Source organism: Papio anubis, chromosome 4, assembly GCF_008728515.1.
Source record: "Papio anubis isolate 15944 chromosome 4, Panubis1.0, whole genome shotgun sequence".
Taxonomy (NCBI): Eukaryota; Metazoa; Chordata; class Mammalia; order Primates; family Cercopithecidae; genus Papio; species Papio anubis.
Window position 1 is genome coordinate 11,369,966 of NC_044979.1, and position 14,586 is coordinate 11,384,551.

At 37.4% G+C, this 14,586-nt stretch overlaps 1 protein-coding gene across 1 annotated transcript in view; it reads right to left on the reverse strand.

Moving 5' to 3' along the window:
- The window catches only part of CNTNAP2 (contactin associated protein 2), a 2,167,939-nt gene that overhangs the window by 925,143 nt on the left and 1,228,210 nt on the right, over positions 1–14,586 (reverse strand). The window lies entirely within an intron of this gene.

Genomic DNA, 14,586 nt, shown 5'->3' on the forward strand with positions numbered 1-14,586 from the left:
GTAGTCCCAGCTACTCGGGAGGCTGAGGCAGGAGAATGGCGTAAACCCGGGAGGCGGAGCTTGCAGTGAGCTGAGATCTGGCCACTGCACTCCAGCCTGGGCGACAGAGCGAGAATCCGTCTCAAAAAAAAAAAAAAAAAAAAAAAAAAGTTGCAAGGATCTCTTTACTCATCTGTGGGCAAGACCAACAAAGAAGCTAGGGTGCTCCTTCTTGCAACACGCCATCCAGCTGGAACTACCTAGAGAAATATTCCACAACAGCACTAATATTAATAGCTTGTGAGCCACATGCCACATGTAACTTAAAATCTTATGGAGGTGACAATAATATGAATATTTTATTTAACACAAAATAAAATGAATACAAAAATGATCAATGAGCTATCTTATATTCCTGTATGTGTATGAACTATTCACAGTCTGTTGTGCATTTTACACTAACATCACATCTCAGTTAGAATGGCTGCTTTTTAAGTGTGAAATAGCCACAAATGGCTAGTGGCTGCAGTATTAGACAGTATAGCTCTGCACATCTTCTGCTTTCCTTTCTACTCCAGTATCTCACTACCTGCATTTCTTTGTGTTTTGTTTTAAGTTCAGGTGCACATGTGCAGGTTAGTTACACAGGTAAACTTGTGTCATGGGTGTTAGCTGTATAGATTATTTCATCACCTAGGTTTTGAGCCTAGTACCCATTAGTTATTTTTCCTGATCCTCTCCCTCCTCCCACCCTTCACCCTCTGATAGGCCCCAGTGTGTGGTTTTCCCCCTCGATGTGTCCATGTGTTCTCATTACTTAGCTCCCACGTGTAAGTGAGAACATATGGCAGTTGGTTTTCTGTTCCTGTGTTAGTTTGCTAAGGATAACAGCCTCCAGCTCCATTCATGTTCTCAACAAGAGATATAATCTTATTATTTGTTATGGCTGCATAGTATTCTATGGTGTATATGTGCCACATTTTATCACCGATGGTCATTTAGGTTGATTCCATGTCTTCGCTATTGTGAATAGCGCTGCAATGAATGTCTGCATGCATTGTCTTTCTAATAGAATGATTTATATTCTTTGGTTATATACTCAGTAATGGGATGGCTGAATCAAATGGTATTTCTGTCCTTAGGTCTTTGAGGAATCACCACATTGTATTCCCCACAATGGTTGAACTAATTTACATTTCCACTAATAGTGTATAGCATTCCCTTTTCCCCCCACAGCATTGCCAGTATTTGTTATTATTTGACTTTTTAATAGCCATTTTGACTGATCTGAGATGGTATCTTATTGTGGTTTTGATTTGCATTTCTCTAATGACCAGTGATGTTGAGCTTTTTTTTTTTCCATGATGGTTCATCTTAAGTATGTCTTCTTGTAAAAAGTGTCTGTTCATGTCGTCTGCCAACTTTTTAGTGGGATTGTGTTTTTCCTTGTAAATTTGTTTAAGTTCCTGTTAGACGCTGGATATTTGACCTTTGTCAGATGCATAGTTTGCGAAAATTTTCTCCCATTCTGTAGCTTGTCTGTTCACTCTGATGATAGTTTCTTTTGATGTGACGAGGCTCCTTAGTTTAATTTCATCACGTTTGTCGAATTTTGCTTTTGTTGCAATTGCTTTTGCATCTTCATCATGAAATCTTTGCCTGTGCCTATGTCCTGAATGGTATTGCATAGGTTGTACTCCAGAGTGTTTATAGTTTTGGGTTTTACTTTAATTCTTTAATCCATCTTGAGTCAATTTTTGTATATTGTGTAAGGAAGGGGTCCAGTTTTAATTTCCTACATATGGCTAGCCAGTTATCCCAGCACAATTTATTGAATAGGGATTCCTTTCTCCATTGCTTATTTTTGTCAGGTTTGTCACAGATCAGATCGTTGGAAGTGTACCTGCACTTCCATCTCAGTTCTGCCTCTATTTTAATTTTCTCTCTTTTACCACTCTCTATTGCTCAATTGCTGCTACTAGTTTTCACCATCTTCCAGATCCCAGTAAAATCTTACCCTAACGGGTAGACCCATTACTGAACAAATATTCAGTTAAGACATTGTTTGGGGGAGACTAGTGAAGATAACGATCTTTCATTAAAGCCTTTTCTCACTCTGAAACCAGTTTCTCTTTCTGGCCAATACTTTCTCCTATTTCCAAACCTAATGAGCCCTCTCTCCTTAGTCCAACTCCTAAATACCTTGGATATTTCCTTTTTCACCTGTTTCTACTACCTCTGCAATAGTTCAGCTCTCTTCACCTCTGCCCAGGTAATCAGAACAAGTGTTAGTAATGCAAAACTTGATTTTCCTGAAAATCCCTCAATGGCTGCATATTGCCCAAAGGATAAGGTAGTCTTTTTAGTAGGCAAAAAATATGCAAGGTCCTCTTTTTTCTTTTCTTTTCTTTTTTCTTTTTTTTTTTTTTTTCATTGAGATGGAGTCTCACTCTGTTGCCCAGGCTAGAGTGCAGTGGTAGGGTCTCTGCTCACAGAAAGCTCCGCCTCCCAGGTTCACGCCATTCTGCTGCCTCAGCCTCCCAAGTAGGTGGGACTACAGGCACCCGCCACCACATCCGGCTAATTTTTTGTATTTTTAGTAGAGACGGGGTTTCACCATGTTAGCCAGGATGGTCTCAATCTCCTGACCTTGTGATCCGCCCGCCTCGGCCTCCCAAAGTGCTGGGATTACAGGTGCGAACCACCGCGCTTGGCCACAAGGTCTTCTTTCATTAGGTTCCCCCTAAATTCCTAGCTTCACATCTTCCCTCACTAGTAACGGCTAATCTGTGAAAGAATCTACTGTAACTCCTTGAGTTTACTGCACCTACTCAAGTCATTCACACCCATGTACTCTCCAGCTGCCTGCAATGCCTATAGCATGTGCCTTGAACTGTTCCTCTGCGATCTCCATCCCAACCTAGATCCCAGGGAGAATGAGGCACAAGATCCCTTGTGCATACTTTGATTTGGGCATTTGTGTGTTTTTTCAACAATTATGTGGGGTATGTGTGTGTGTGTGCTTTTTTTGATCTCTAACTCTTTCATAAATTAGTAAGAAAGTAGAATCTATAAGTTTACATCTTATTCAGCAAGGCTAAAACTGTCCTTGGACACATGGTATGCAATTAATGAAACATTGTAGAATAAATGGAGAAATGAATAAATGAAAAATAAATCTTGTCAACTTTTCCATGACTCCCCTATACAAACATGCTGCTGTAATTTAAATGATCTCTTGACTGTTTCAGAAATGTAATATGGTTATCCATGCCTCCATACTTCTGCTCATGCCTCTATTTTGCCTGGTATGTTCCCGCCTTTCTTTCTCATCACTGAGGCTAAAACTCCTCTGAAGTTCAACCTACTTATTTTATGCAGTTTTCATCAACCACCAGCTGATAGTGATTATTTTCCTCTCATTAATTTTCTATAGAAATCATTATCTGTAACAATTAAGAAGCACATGCTTACATGCTTCTTAACATAGTTTTAACACTTCTTGTGAATGTTTACTGTCTCTATGGCTACATCAGTACATGTTCCAGGAGAAGAGATCCTGCTCTGTAACTTTTGGTTTTCTCCTTGTGTAGATTAGTACCAGTGCCTTGACCTTCATAGGAGATTAACAAGTGTCCTACAATAACTATGTGAGAGAAACTTGCCTTCATGTGTTTGGTATTTCTAACTTAGAACATGCCACTTGAAAATTTCTTCTGTAATTTTCAAATGCCTGAAGTGTTTTAAAAAAGCAATGCACTTTTATGTCACGTCTAATTTCCCAGAGGGGGGTCTTCAATGAAGTGTGTTCATGAAAATAAGTTTCTTGTTGATGAAGCCTGTCTGGGACTATGCCAAAGAAGCAAAAATCATGAAACTATCACAGTAAAAGTATAACAGCTGCAACTTGTTGAAGGCAAACAAAGTTAATCCTATACACAAATGTTGTATGGTACTTACTGGTTTTACAATGATCACAATTGTAGATAATTTTCTATTTAAATCAACCTGTTTACTGATTAAGACACCCTTTTCAGATACCGTAATTTGTTTGTTAAAATTTATTACAGACTCATTTTTCAAAACCGTTTCAAATAAACACACACATATTCCTCACCCCTTCCATCTGCATTCCTTTCTTACTCATGTAACATTCTTTTTGATGTAAGCAGGATTTGGTAAACAAAATAAGATTCAGACTCTAATATTCGTCAATGAATTCATAGGCAAAGACAAAAAAGTACTTATCTCTAATATGGCAATGGGTGCCATGAGAATTTTAGACAATGCTACCTGAAAATATAAGCTCGTTGCCCTCTTACAACTAGTTTTTGGGCAGTATAGATGCAACTATACAGAGAGGAAATATGTGTTTTTAATCAAACAAAATGAAAATGACAACTTGATCTTTGTAAAACTTTTTTTTTGGCATAGAAAAATCTATGACTCCTCTCTCCTTTTCAGCTTATAGATCATTTAAATACCAAAGAAAAAAATCCCAACAAAATGTTATTTTCAAACGCTATAATAAACACCATTGTAAATTTTTACTCCTGACTTTTAATGAAGGCACAAGAGTACTAATAAATCAGATAACAATGTGATGTAACAAATAGTCCTTCCTCCCCTCCTCTCATCTCCTCTTCTTTCCTTTTCTTTTTTCTCTGTATTATTTGGAATGCAAAGACTCCTCAAAAAGAGAAAGCAGAAAGAAAAAATGAACTCTCCTTTTATTCAGATTGGGAAATGATACAAGTCTTTAATATGCTGAGTTTAATGAAATCCAGTAAAGAAATGTCATTCAAAAGATACACACCTTAACCATTTTAATTTAACTGAAAACCTACATTATGTCAAGTCAATGACTCACTGTTAGAGGGAATTACTCTGGGGTCTTTGGGTGTGGGTTCACCTATTTGAAGTCTGTAGTTCAATCTACCGGCCTTCCTATCAAACCATTTCCATATAGTATCACCTTCATTTTTCAGTTTTGGTTTCTTCAAGTGCAGTAAAAACTAAAGTTGCCAATGAATTTGAGTGAGTTTACCTTGGGCTTTATGAATCTCTGCAAAAGTTTACAGTTGCCTGGCCACACATAAACTTATGGTTTTGTTTGTTTGGAGCCACTTGTCTTTCTAAAACTTTTACATTTGATTTCACCAGAAACTATTTTTTTTCTGTCTCTACTCATTTGAAAATGTACTTAGTACTTAATAAAACCATGTTATTATAGTAACAAGTATTACTTGCATACACATTTTCGGGAATGAACCACTGACTCCCACACAGCATGTTAGGGAGCATATAGGAAATGAAGGATAGCATCCTACCAGCTCCAACTTCCCCTTCATCAAGTTGTATCAGTCCCAATAGCTTACAAAAGGGATGGAACATGTCCATGAGTCTGTAATGTTGGTTTAAGGGAGAGCAATTAAATGAATTCTTAGTATGAAATCACAGCCGCAATGTATCCAATTGACAAAAACAATTATTTTAAGAAGAAAGCACTTGTTAGGAAATATATTTTAAATGTTTTTAAATCGATTGCTATTATTTTTATTTTGCAGGTAATATGATATCAAAAGCAAGAAATAAAATCAATTGGCTTATTTAAATCTCTCCATAGTTGATTTAGCTACATGTTAAAATTATTTATCTATTTCCTTTCTGCTTATCTTCAAACATATGACTGTTTTTCTGACATTACTTTTATGCACTAAGCCTTCCTTGGGATTTAAATGTCAAAGCACAGCTATATGCCATGCCAAAAGCAAATATAGTTTTCTTTTGTCCTAATACATGCAATGCATCAAAGAAGAATACAGCTGCTGTTGAATCTTAAAATGGCTAATTCAACTTTTTTCCTTTCCTTTATTTCTTAGGAGAGTTATCTCCTCTGGCATTTCACTACTTTTTTTTTAAAAAAAGTATGTTTTTGTCACTCTAGTATTCTATTTGTACTTAAAATAAAATCACTTTGAAATCACTTCAGAGAGGCAACTGACTTGAACATAGGTTCACCTGGGTATGTGATACTTTTAGGTCATTGAGCTGATGTTTTTGTGCTAGAAAGATGCCCATGGCTTAAATGTTTACGTATAAACAGGAAGCTCCTCCCTTCTCAAAGAAACCAAAGGAAGCTAAAGATCAAATGAAAAATGGGGTTAGCATGGAAGGCCAAGAAAGTTTAAATAAAGAGTCACACATCTAATATTACAAATAAGTCAGATTTAGCATGAGGAAATGGGACTTTTCAGAAATTGCCAGTAGTTTTATTTATCAGAAACCAAGAAAGATCATAGTGATTTGCAATATAAAAATCAGTGGAATCCAAGATGGGAAATAAACCGAGTTAAGGTGAACGGACAAGATGAACACATCTACCTGAAAGAATCACAATAGGATGACCCCATGAGAAAACTGAAGTTTTTCCATACATTTAATGTGGGGATTAGGTTTTTGGACACAAGAGCTTTTGTCTGAAGCACAGTCCCCAAAAGGAAATCCAGTTTCACTACTGGAAAATTGCTTGCTGGCTCAACTTCTTTCAGAATTAGCTTCAGCCAATCTGTTCTTTGATTATTTGTAGTTTGATGGGATCACAGTCACAACAATGTCAGGATTGAGCAAGTATAGAGTTTTGAATAATGTGAATTTATCTGGGAGACTTTCTGCCCCCTTTACCTCTTATCAATAATTATCATGAATGAAAGTAAGGTATTTCCAGAAGCCTACAGTATGCGTGATGAAATAAGCACCTAATGGTAAAAGACAAAATATTTCCCAATGTAAGAGAAGCGCTAGCACAGTTTGACACCAGCCTAACTGATGACATTAACATTTCTAAAGAAAAGAGAGAAGGAGATGGTCAACCTAGAAATGTATGATAAAAGGAGGTGTCCGACCTAGAGGGTAGCAGTTTGGAGTCAGCAAGATTCAGGTGAAAAAGAAAGGAAATCTGTCATAAAAACCATCACTACAGAAACATTAATATTTGTGAGACAGGCCTTCTCTTTACTATAGTAGATACAGTTCTGAAGTATTTTAAATCAAGGTTTTGGTTTGTTTATTTTTCATCATTTTTTTTTTTTTTTCTTACACTGTGGCTGTCCTACCAGTGGATCAACGGTTATACAATTATCATATAAAGTGGATTCTGGGAGAAATCAACTTTAGACTCTGGACTGAAATAAAAAGTTAAGAAACATGGGGATTTAATTTTGGAAAAGTAGTCTAAAGCCAAGAAGCTTTCGATTGGAAAAAGCTATGCTTTTGAGAGCAAAACAGAGGCATCCTAGGTGCTAAGACATAAAAGCCAAAGAAGTGTTAAAACAGTGGAGAGTCTGATCAATCACCCTCCCTTCATCACCTCAGCATTCAGTCCCAGGAGGTACAGTCCACTGGTTGGTGTGATCTTCAAAAAGTATTTGTTGACTGAATAAATCTCAACCCTAAACCAAAAAAGAATCTGAGAGAAGTCTCAATCAATATAGTTTATTTTGCTGAGGTTAAGGATGTTCCCATGACACATCCTCAGGAAGATCTGAGGACGTGTGGCCAAGGTGGTTGAGGTACAACTTGGTTTTATACATTTTAGGGAGACGTGAGACAACAGTCAATATATGTAAGATGTACGTTGGTTCCATCTGGAAAGGTGGGACAACTCAAAGCAGGGGCTTCCAGGTGATAGGTAGATTTAAATGTTTTTCGATTGGCAACTGGTTGAAAGAGTTATTATTTAAAGACATGGAATTAATAGGAAGGAATGTCTGAGTTAGGATAAGGGGCCATGGCGACCAAACTTTGATCATGCAGATAAAGCCTCCAGGTAGCAAGCTTCAGAGAGAATAGATTGTAAATGATTCTTACCAGACTTAAAGAGACTATTCAATCAGTCTTAAGGTCTCTGTGTTGATGTCTGTGAGGCATGTCTGACCTAAACTAATTTTTTTTTTCAGGATTATTTGGAATGCCCTTGGCTGAGGGGAGGGTTCATCAGTCAGTTTGAGGGCTTAAAATTTTAGATTTGGTTTACACAGCAGAGACTTAGGAATCCTATGATGGCCTTTGAGGGTCTAATGTGTAGAGGGCCTCATGTCAGCCTGAGTGGCTGTGTAGAGCAGATATGGAGGGATGGCATGCTGAAGCAAAGGGAGTGTAGCCTAAGGAAGCTGTCCACAATGCCTAACCTCTCCCCGACAACACATATGCCATGATTCATTTCAGCTTGTATGTAGTCTCCAAAAGATACAGAAATCATTGTGTGTCCCTATAGGGCCTATAAAATGCTTAGATGGCTGGTAGATCAGATGAAGGTATTAGGAGAAAGAACACCTAGTGTGTATAGTCACCAGCCATGCTAGTTTACCCAGAACTGAGGGGTTTCTCCAGGTGTGGGACTCTCAATGCTAAAACCAAATGGGACTCATACATGCTAGGAATAGCTGTCACCTTAAACACAGATCCCAGAATCGAAGTCTGGCGATACCCATGTCATATCTGAAGGTCAGCAGGAACAGGTGTCATGACAGTGGGTGGCAGGGACTGAGGTGGGACCCTGAAGACCGACCAGGCTGGGGACTCACAGAGAGCTCAGAGGGAACCTCGGTGGAGCAAATGGGACGGATCCCACCCCTGTGGTGATGAGGTATTGCATAAGCTAACTCTGACCCAAGCCATGCTAGGGCATCTAGGAGAACTCTTGAAATGGTAGTACAACCACAAAAGGAAGTTTACCTTTGACTGAGATCAACTTCCATGTTGACTGAATATACGCAGAAAGGAGGAGTGATTGCAGTACCAAAATGTATGTGTTCAAGTATTTATCTTTTCTGCTACTGCCTAGAAATAGGAAATTAGCGAATGAAGACAAATTTTAGAAAATGATAAATGTTACATGTTTTCTTCATCTAAGTTATGAATCCAGATTTTAAGCCTGCTTTTATAGAAACTCATGACCTCTTATGTTTTGGTCCATTTTCACATAGCTGTAAAGACCTGCTTGAGACTGGGTAATTCATAAAGAAAAGAGGTTTAATTGACTCACAGCCCCACACAGCTGGAGAGGCTTTAGGAAACTTATAATCATGGCAGAAGGCAAAGGGGAAGCAAGGCATGTCTTACATGCCAGCAGGAGAGTGAGTGAAAGAGGAAAGTGCCATACTTTTAAACTATCAGATCTCATGAGAACTCACTGACCATCATGAGAACAGTAAGGGTGAAATCCACCCCCATGATCCAATCACCTCCCACCAGTCCCCTTCACTGATACACGGCAATTGCAAATCAACTTGAGATTTGGGTGGGGATACACAGCCAAACCGTATCATCCTTCTTGACCCTGCTTTCATTCACCTTTCCAACAGAGTCAATTTAGTTTTGAGATATTTTTCATGTATCTACCTAATCCTCATTCAACGTTCTTACGAAAATTTATTTACTTATTTTTTTCTTTGAAAGAAAAAATATCAAACTGGATATTCTTGAAAAGAAAACATTGAATTAAAAAAAAAAAACTGGGTCTGTGATTATGTACTTCATCCAAAAATATAATGAAGACTTAATTGCTAACTCTGGAATAGGATCTAGTCTATTCATAATTTCTCAAGTGGTAATTTTGTAGGCTATGTTTAAGTTGGGCCATTTGCATTTCCTTTTCTGCTCTCTGTGTTATCTGGGATGTTTACTGATTTTGTTTCTAAATGTATTTGTTAATATATTTTCAATGGAGGTAGACAGGAAAGAACAGGGAAGATTCTAATTCTAATGAGTCACTTTTTACTAGTGCTGACTTTAACAATATGAATTTGCTTTGGCCTCTAAACAGCTATTTAGTCCCCAAATTTCAGTCTCTAGGGGACATCACTAAAATGCAACTTAATACACTCCAAAAAGTATTCTCTTTTTTTTCAAAGTCATTTCCGTATTTGAGAATTTGTTCTTCTGTATTCTGGTAAAATGATGGTACTGGTTAATTTTAGCAGTGCGGACTAGGGAAAGGGCAGGTGTTTTTGGCTCCAAGAAAAATAAAACTTAACTCATAATTACTTAGATAAATGATAGTTGATATTTTTCACATACAAATTGGTATCAGGGGCTGCTTGATCTATGGTTTTCTTGACTCTTCAGCTCTAGACATCAGGTCTACATTTAACCAAGAATGGTGGAGAGCAAGAGGGGCAACTGTATCAGGAGAACAAAAGCTTTCCCAAGAACACCACAGCTGACTTCTGCTTAGCTCTTAGCAGCCAGGACTGTGTCTCATCTCTGCTTCCGCCTAGCATAAAGCAAAAAACTTTCCTCTGGCAGCTGGGCTGTGAAGAGTGCTCTTAGGACTGAAATAGAAACCACAATTGCAAAATGGACTTCACTATTACTCACAAAACACACAAAAAAAATTGTCAAATCAAGCATGATCACCACCTAATTAAGCTCAAAATATGTTAACATCAGCTTCTTCCTAACCATGTGTCCTGGCTACAACCAAGAAAAACAAATCAAACAGTAATTCCACACCAATTCACAAGTTCTGAGGCCGATGTCTGTTGTAGCAAGTCTCCGAGTTTAGGAATTCTGACCAATACCTGCAAAGACTGACTCACTCAATCTCCTACTACCCTCCCTGACTCTCCCGCAATGTCCATCCCTCCCCAATCACCCCCTTCCCCAACTTTGAAAGACCCTATGGTTCTCCTCGTGATTCTCTCTTGAGGGAAGAAGTGAATGGACCTAACTCTGGCTAAAGGAGTGTTTCTGAAGGTTTGAGCTCTCAGGTTTTCACACCTGGAAAGAGGCTGGAGAGAAAAAGATTGAGAATAAGAGTTGAGTCAGGCATCTTAAGATGTTTGCCACAAGCAGTCAATCATGCAAGGGTCCTAGGAATGAGTAAAAGAGAGTAACAACGCAAGGAGAGAAAAAAAATGTTATCTCTGGGTATTTTACCTTTCTCAAAGAATGTTTCAGTAACTGAATGTTTGCTGACAACCCTCCTCTCTAAGAGCAGGATATCACTGAGGGGCCCAAGTTAGCAGCTTCCATTGTTACAGACCACTTCCTGCCCATTATCTACCACCTCCCCTTCCAGTTCTATGACTGCTTATAAAATGTAACTAAAGATACCAAAGACCCTCAATAGTTAAACAAAAGGGATTCTGTCAAGCACAAAGGTTAATTCTGTAACCTGCAGACACAGGCTTGTTACATGCATATATCCAACTATCTTCTTGACATTTCTACTTAGAAGTCCAGTAGACATTTCAACTCATGTTCAACCTTGAATTTCTGACTTCTGTTTTCTTTAGCCCCCTTGACTAATTTTCTCTCCAACTAGCCTTCCCAATCTGAAGAGATAGCATCTCCTTTCTTCCTGCTGTTCTTAGCAAATCATTTGGATTTATTCCTATTTTCTCTATTTTTCACACCCCACATCTAATTTGTAAGGAAACCCTACTGACTCTGCCTCCAAAATGCATTCAGAATTGGCCACATCTCACTACTTCTTGTGCTAGCACCCTGGTCTAGGCTACAAGCGTCTCTCACCTGGATTATAATGGCATAATTTTAGTTAGCCTCCTGTAGGAGCTTTCTTGCTCCTACAGCCCAGATTCATCCTTTTAAGACGTGAGTACATCATGTTGCACTATTTAGAATGCTGCAAATGACTCCTGTATTCCTACAAAATAAAAACTTACAATAACCTACAAGTCAGGAGGGCTTGTTCCGGCCTCTATTCCTTCAACTATTCTTGGCCTCCTGAACTTGCCACCGTGGCTTCCATACTGATCTTGGATCATGCAAATGCCTCTTTGGTTGCCTGTGCTCTCTGGGTCAAACATTCTTTCCCTGTGTTAGTACATTCAGTTACCTCTTTCAAGTCTTGCACTAATATTATCTTTTCAATGGAGGCTTATCCTGATCAACCTATTTAAACTACAACTCAACACCTTGATCTACTGACATGCCAGCCTTCCTTGTTTTGTTCTAGTATTTTTACCCATAAAATTTATTCCTTCTCACTTGCTAGATTATTTACTTTTTAATTATAGTGTGTCATCTCTCCTTCCTCCCCTTCCCCCACCATGTGAGCTTAGAATTTTCAATAATCTTTATCTGTCCTGTTCAAGGATGTATTCCAAGTGCCTAGAATAGCTTGACATCTAGTATGCACTCAGAAAATAAATACTGAATGCATAATTCTGTAGCTTGGCATGCTTGCTCTTTCCTTGAATCAAAGCTGTGTTCAGAAAATAAGCACGTGAACAAAATAAGCCACATGCAAATCTACATACAAATCAGAAAAAATAAACTTCAAATCATAGGGTATTCCAATACAACACAAAGAAAAGCTCCTTCAGACAAATATTCCCCCAACTGTTTCCCTAAGTTCTACTCATCAAATCATTGCAGCTGTGACTATTATCTCCAAATGTTTTATAAAAGTCAGGCTTGTGTAGCTCTTTTTTTTATTTTACCTTACGTTCTCATTTATACCCTTTTTCCCCCCCTCTCAAAAATAACTCTCAAATCGATCAAGCTGGAACTGGGAAGGAGAAAAGAAAGAGCCAGTGTAGGCTTCCTTTGGGAGAATTTGGGTAATCTGAAAAGAAAGTTGTAGATACGGGGCAGTTGCAAAATCTTAGTGAGGAGAAAGAAGCAGAGATGTGCTAGGGGTGTATCGTTAAAGGGTTATCTGGATACATCACTGCTCAATGAGGACAGACTAAAACCACTGGCACTTTCACCTGGAAAGGCACAGATTAAGGGTGATATCATCAACACACTCTTCAGTGGTTTAAGTAAAATAGTCCTGTCTCATACCTATGAATGTACAACACTTCACGCTTAAGATTTTGAACTGGGAACATTTTAGGTGACTAAAGGAATCTGCTGTTTCACACGTTGGTATTTAATGTACAGATGTTGTTGCCTTAAAAAAAAAAAAACAGTATAAGCTAAAAATAGGTTCCATAATGGGTTTAGAAAATTCCTGGAGATGTGTCACCGGTGACTACTTCCCTGCAGCTAATCTTTTCATTTGTCATCCTAAAGAATAAACAATAAGAAAGGTGTGAACTTTGTTCTTTTAGCTGCAGGAAACTTGGCAAGATGAATATTGGGCCTGACCCATTTTGGCAAAAAAAAAAAAAAATTTGTGTATCTTTGTATCTGTGAAAAATTGCAATTTGTATTCTCTTTTCTGTACCTTCCCTTGTGTTGGTCTCCCAACCAAGAGTATCACCTTCCGTTTTCTTCATTTACCAAAATCCCATTCATTCTTTTGGGACCAATTTAACTCCTGTCTCTATTAGAGTCAAACATTAATATCTCAACATATCAACCTCCCTTCTTTAGTAGCCAACAATTTCTATACAATGCCTAGAAACACGATGTTTAGAGAGAAACAGCAACGTGTTACCTAGCCCATTTACTAAGCTGAAAGAGGTAATAAAATTATTGTATCATTACAGTTACTGACCTGAAAAAAAGAGCAGATTCTAAACAAAATCCATAACTATTATGAAGAAAATATATTTTTCTGTATAAAACAATTATAATATGTAGATAATTATCTAAAATCAGAACAAATGTTCTTTAAAACATTCATCTCAGCTTTTCTGATTATTGCTGCCACTTGCTCTAGGCAGAAATAATAGCTGATACATTATTAATGGCTCAATAATTAGGAGTATATTTCCATTAAAACTGTTCACTTTTCTATTTAAATATAAACTGTTTAGGCTACTAAGATCAGTACTTGCATACATGAATAGAAATAAGCAGTATACTATGTCAGAAAGTATTATTACAAACATGAGAAGGCTTTATAAAAGTTGTATCTTACAGCCACCACAAACTGTAACTTACATGAATGCCATCTTATTCAGATTATATGAAAGCAAACTTACTTCAAAATAGATTATTTTTTATGTTTGTAAAATTCATTATTGAGTGACTTCTTAAAATATTTCTTCTTGAATAAAATAAATTTGTTAAAGACTTATGGTCTACATTGTGTTGTGGGTAGACTGAGATAGGATTAATACCTTATTTCAAAATTTTAAAAAAATTTAAAGAAATTTTATCTTCCGTAAACACAAAATTAATAAAATGATCTTTTAGAATAAGACAGTTCTTCTTCAAAAGATTGAAATATATCTTAGAAAATCATATAAATTCACTAGGTTAACTTCAAATCATACATAGTTCGTTTACAGACAAAGCATCTCAAAATGAAACTTGTTCATAGTAGAATGAGAGGCACTATCTCTAAGTATGTTAAGGTCGTGTATGCTGTATAATCATAATATTTCACATAAAAGTTGCATCTTTCCACTGTGTGAGAATACAATTAAGGTTTTTTATTAAAAATTTCTCCCCAGATTTGCAAAACCAATAAAGATTTGATTTTGTCATATTTTAATATGTGTATTTTGAAAGCTGGACCAGTTACTCTAAATATTCTGCTTCAAAATACCCCTGTTGCCCACTGACACTTTTGTAATATTCCTTTTCTTTCAGAAGCGGGTTTTGGAAGGACATGCTGAGGCCACGTCATGATTGAGACAGAAAGAGAAGGCACATTTCTGCTTGTAGACACAGAAAGCAAAA